Source organism: Martes martes, assembly GCF_963455335.1.
Source record: "Martes martes genome assembly, chromosome: 1".
Lineage (NCBI taxonomy): Eukaryota > Metazoa > Chordata > Mammalia > Carnivora > Mustelidae > Martes > Martes martes.
Genome location: NC_137888.1, coordinates 1,659,473 through 1,665,239, shown reverse-complemented (window position 1 = coordinate 1,665,239; position 5,767 = coordinate 1,659,473). Strand labels below are relative to the sequence as shown.

At 54.0% G+C, this 5,767-nt stretch overlaps 1 protein-coding gene across 1 annotated transcript in view; it reads right to left on the bottom strand.

Moving 5' to 3' along the window:
* TSPEAR (thrombospondin type laminin G domain and EAR repeats) overlaps window positions 1-5,767 on the bottom strand; it is a gene marked incomplete at both ends in the record, with an annotated part of 162,195 nt that overhangs the window by 138,694 nt on the left and 17,734 nt on the right. The gene's annotated exons all lie outside the window — the stretch shown is intronic.

The following is a 5,767-nucleotide window of genomic DNA, read 5'->3' as shown; positions in this document are numbered from 1 at the left end:
GGTGGTGTGGGGCTGGAGTGGAGTCAGGGAGGAGGGCAGTGAGGTCTGGAGGCTCCTGCCCTGGGCGGCCTTTATACCTGGGCTGTGGGTGTCTGGACAGCACAGGACACAGCTGCTGTCTTCCTCGTTTGTGCTTCTTCCGGGCTGTGTCCCAGAACTTGGATTTCTGCTGCAGGTGTTTTGTCTGTCTGGCCCTAACCCTCATGACTAATTGGCCCCTCTCCAAATGCATGTTACACTTGGAAACGTGCCCAGGTGTGTCACTGGCACCAGCTGGATTCTGCGTCCTTCCTTACGATTTCTCTGGAGCCACTTCTGTGTGACTCTGAAAACATGGGTGTCCCAACCCCTGCACACGTGATGATGGCCCCTGGATGGCCTCCCCCACGTCAGGAAGGATCCAAGGCAGGTGCTGGGAGAACGGGTGCGTCTGGCTCACGTCCGAGTGTCCCAGGGGCTTCTGGCTGCAGGTCAAGCATGGCCAACATGAAGGAAGGACAGGGCGACCACCTGCCCACAGCACAAGTGTGGACAGAAGGGTGTGGGTCACAGAGAACTCCTGGCGGGCAATGACCTCGGATACTTGCCTTGAGAAAGCCTCATTGTTAGAGAAGCACAGTAAACCAAGGCATGGACCTCCTGGGAGGAGGCGCAACCCCACCAGAAGCAAGGGTGTCCCTGGGAAGTGGGAGGGAACACCGGCTGCATGCATGCGGCCCACAGAGGTCAACAGTCACGTGGGACTCAGAGGAGGGCTGGCTGAGTCTGGTGGCAGGTTTTCCTCTCCTCCAGGGGCTCTTGCCTGACCTCTATCACCAGAAAGCTGGCAGGGAGGACCTCTGTCTGCCCCCCGGGGCTCTGGCTGGTAGACACCAGAGTCCACGCTGGACTTATGAAGAACCCATAGTCTCTAGCATTCCTTCTCCACCCCACCCAGGACGGTGAGAACGCCTCTAGAATTCAACGCAGAAGATGGTATTTATGAAAACACTCCTGCAAGATGCTGCTGAAATATAAGATTTGGGACAGATATACAAGAATTTTCCAGAATAGGGCCCAAAGATGGACACACAGGTCAGCGAAGTCCAGGCACCCACACCCAGGCACACTCGCAGGCTGAGCCTCTTTGTTAGGGAGACACCGTTCCCCATTCAAGGGTCTCCTCTGTGAGGAGGGACATCCATCTGAGCTCCCTCACTCCCTCCTCCATGCCACTCCTCACTCTTTGCACACAGAGACTCTGGGGCCCACCTGCCTGCAGACAGCACCTGCTGGGGTCCACCTGGACAGGGCAGTCTCAGCATAAAGACTGACCTCTTTGTTGGGGGGGTGTCATTTACAATTTTCCAGGACAGCTTGTCACTGACAGGAGAGTCTGTCTGCTTCTGTTCTAGAAGGCACACACCTAGCCACACACCTGGACACCTGTAGGTGACGGAAAAGATTCCTCCCCCGCTCCAACAAAGTGTAAAACCAGGCTGTGCACATCCAAGATAGTCGGTGAACAACTGACCATCTACCAGATCAGAAATCAACAGCCAATAAAAGAGAACACAGATGTCCTACATCTAGTATCATAATTAATTTCAGTATACAATAAAAAAATCACTAGACATAAAAGATACAGAAAACGGAATCTGCAGTGAAAGAAACAGGTCAATCAATAGTCATGCAACTTGAGACGGTCTGGATGTTGCTGGCAAACAATGGTGGGAGAGTGGTTCTTAACAAATATGTTTCAAGAGTCTGAGGAAGATATGTTCGAAGAATTAAAGGAAAGTATTATTTTCATGACTGAATGGAGAGGGAGTTTGGCAGATAAATGGAAACTGGTAAAAAAAGAAAAAAGATGGGGGAAGAGGGATTCTAGAACTGAAAACACAGTGGAAATGAAACGTTCACTGGGATGTTGAAGACAGAAGAATGAAGAGGGCGCGAAAGTGAACACATGTTGAGAGAAATTATCTGGCCGGAAGGAGAAAGAAGAGTTAAGGAAAAAAAAAAAGAGGGGCCCCGGGTGGCTCAGTCCGTTGGGCGTCCAAGTCTTGATTGCAGCTCAGGTCAGGGTCTTGGGTCGTGAGATCAAGCCCCGTGCCGGGCTCTGCACTCAGCGGGGAGCCGGCTCGGGATTCCTCCCTCTGCTCTTCCCCCTGCTCACTCTCTCTCCCTCTAATAAATAAATAAATTTTTTTAAAAAGGTAAAGTCCGGGCACATAATAGGTACTGTGATGAAAACCAAAAATGCAGAGCAAAGCCTTCAAAGCAGTGAGAGGAAGATCACTTCACAGACGAGGAGAAAAGGTGACAGCTGACTTCTCATCAGCAGGGGAGACCAGAGGACGGACGAGAACAGTGTGGAGATGCTGAAGACAGGCACTGCCAATCAAGGATGCCATGTATAGCAAAAAGAGAGAGAACGTCCTCTGAAAGAGGGTGAGATGAAACCTTCCCAGGAAACGAAAATGACGAGAACCACCAGCAGTAGAGTGCGGGACAAGGAACCCTGAAGGGGGGCGCTGGGAGGAGCCCTACGGGAGGAGGAAGGAGCAGCCTCGGTTTCGTTCTTTTCGTGGTTGACAAGTGACCCATGGAAACCTGCAGCTCTGTCACTAGGTCACATGTGGACCTGTGGTCACGTGTGGTCATCCTGGATCCTCTTGGTCCTAACTGGTTTTAACCTGTTGTCAGGACGGAGGAGCGTGTGGATGGCTGACCTCATGGACCCATGGCTCGTCCACAGGTCTCAGAAAACCCCTAAAACCCCAGCATAATTTGGCGCAATGGTAATGACCGCAGACCCCAGAGTGAAACTGAGCTTCCAACGCCTGCTTCTTGGCTGCAGTGGGAGAGCACGCACACGTCACGGAGTCCAATCGCGCATCCGTGTACATGGGGTACCCCCTACCCCTTGGATGGCGGCAAGGACTGGTGACTAGCCAGTGACGAGCAATAACGTGGCACCTGGCACAAAGCTGGGACCAGATGACGTGATGGATGCCACGGCCACAGCTGTCCCCGGTGAGGAGCCCAGCCGCCGGGCTCTGGTCCCTTGGGAAGACCCTCTGGACCACGGAGTTTCCAAATCTAAACAGGGGATCTCCGGTCGGGCGAGCAGGATGGTGCTTGTGTGGACAGAGGGCAGGGTACGTGAGCTTGGGGAGGACCTGGAACATCCTGATATGGGGGCCCTTGTCCCCAGCCGATGGCCCTTCACCGTCCTACCTGGGCTGAGTCGAGAAATCACGGGGCTGCTGGGTCACACTGAGCCTCCAGCTGTCACAGAGTTTCCTGAACAGAGTCGCTTCCACCAGGAAACTCCAGGAAGAGACGCACAGAGGAGGAGGAGGAGGAAAACAGTCAGGCAACCCGGAGGAAGGCCCCCGTGTGACTCGTTTCCAGGATGCCACAGCCCGGGTATAAAGGCTGCCTGGGGCAGGAGCCTCCAGACCAGTCCCGTCCTCCACCCTGACTCCACTCCAGCCCCACGCCACCATGTGCCAGTCCAGCTGCTCCACGGGCTGCCAGACGTCCTGCTGCATGCCCACCTCCTGCCAGGTGTCCTGCTGTGTGCCCAGCTCCTGCCAGACGTCCTGCTGTGTGCCCAGCTCCTGCCAGACGTCCTGCTGTGTGCCCAGCTCCTGCCAGGTGTCCTGCTGCATGCCCAGCTCCTGCCAGTTGTCCTGCTCTGGTTCCCTGGACTGCATCCCCACCTGCTGCCCTCCCCCAGGCTGTGGGGGCTCCTGCAGTGCCCCCTGCATGGTTCTGCTGTGCCAGCCTATGTGCAGCTCAGCCATCTCCTGCCAGTCAGCATGTGGCTGCCCTTCCCTGTGCTGCCCAGTGGCCTGCGGCCAGGCCTCCTCCTGCAGTTCAGCCTGCTGCGTGCCCAGCTCCTGCCAGGCATCCTGCTGCGTGCCCGCGAGTTGCAAGCCAGCTGTGTGCATGCCCGTGACCTGCAAGCCAGCTGTGTGCGTGCCTGTGACCTGCAAGCCCGTTGTGTATGTGGCTCCCTCCTGCCAGTCCTCTGGGGGCTGCCAGCCCTCCTACCCCACCCTGCTCTGCAGGCCTGCCCCCTGTGGCACCCCTCCCTGCTGCTGACAAATCACCTGGAATACCAATTCTCTATTGACCTCTCCCACCATGTCTCATTACCGAATCAGTGATGGTGTTTTCTTCTCCATAAGAGCTTAGTGACCTATTAAAAATAAATCTCTCTGCTCCTCAGCACTGTGTCTGTGATTTCACCCTGAAGCTGCCTCTCCCTGTCACCTGCTCGCTTGGACAAGCCAATGGCTGAGAAGTGCCGTCCAAGGGTGGTTCTCCTGGGGCGGTCATGCCCCTCAGCATGTTGGGGAGCCCCGCCAAGAAAAGCTGTAATCCAGGCTCTTGGATATGAGTGGGGCATTCCTTCCCACTGTTTCAAGTGAGGACTTCATGCATGGTTCTTTGATCCCAGAAAGTGTGCCGATGAGGGGCAAACGATGGGAGGAAGAGACACAGCCTGAGGGACCCACAGTGGCTTCCCAGGGGAGCGGTTCATTGTGTGTTGTCCCAAAGGTTGCACCAAGGAGCCAGTGGGACAGGGATGCAGATTTCAGCTCAAAGGAGAAAGAGTTCCGTAAACACCAGAGCTACCCTACAGATAATGGGCACCTGGAGTTTTTCCAGCTTCTGGGAGCTGAAGGCTTCAAGAGCAGGTACATTCACTCCACTCTCTCAGTAAGAGGCAGACCTGGAATGAACCCACATATCCATCTACTGGGATGGAGAAAGCAGGCACAACAGTCCTACAAGGGAGAAGGGACCAGCAAGGAAGAGGAGCACACTGCGTTTGCCGCCACGTGAATGGGTCTCAAAACACGGTGCTGGTGGGTGGAGCTGGGCCAAAGCACCGCTGCATGATCCCGTTAAAGTGAGGCTCCAAGACAAGCAAACGAGCTTCTTCTTTTAAAGATCAGAACAGTGGCTGCTCCTGGAGGATTTGGATGACGCTGGCTAGCAGAAGAGGCTATCTGGGGAGGGTGGTGGGGTCCATGGCCTGAGCAGAGGACACAGGTCACATCCGGGGCCCTGAGAAGGTTGGAGCAAGGTCAGGATGTGGGTCCTAATGGGGTTTGGGCTACTCAGACGAATGCCTTTGTCAAAATTCATCAAGTGAAACACCCAAGATTCATATTATTTTACACACGAAAGCATAAAAATTGAATTCCTGTTCATGGTATGCTTCCTAAATGTTTGAGTGGAACATACTACTGCTTGTGACTTACTTTGAGATGCTCCAAGAAACTACGAGGTGCGGAGGGAGGGGGTGGTTTGATGGGCAAGTGTCCGAGAATGTAAATGAGGCCCAGTGTTAGCAATGGGCTTGAGGAATGGGAATGTGGATACACACAACGTTTAATTCTCTCCATTTTTCTGTGTCTGAAATATTTTATAATAAAATGAAAATGAAAGCAGTTGAAAATAATCGTTGAGCTGGCAGATTAAAATAAAATTTTCCTTTAAAGGAAAAAACAGAAGAAGACACAAATAGGTTTCCTGCTCTGGATGGGAAATTAAACCGAGAGCTTGCATGCTGTGGCGATCTAATATTCACTGCACACGGGCGCCCGGCATTCCAATGGAGTAAGGGTGGACTGTGGGTTGGCCAAACACCCAGAGTACTGTGCTGGTTGTGGGAAAGGCAACACTCGGCGAGAGTGGACGCCACTGTTCAAGATGGTGGACTAAGCCCACCGCTCCCATCTCAACCCTCTTGGGACTCACTGTG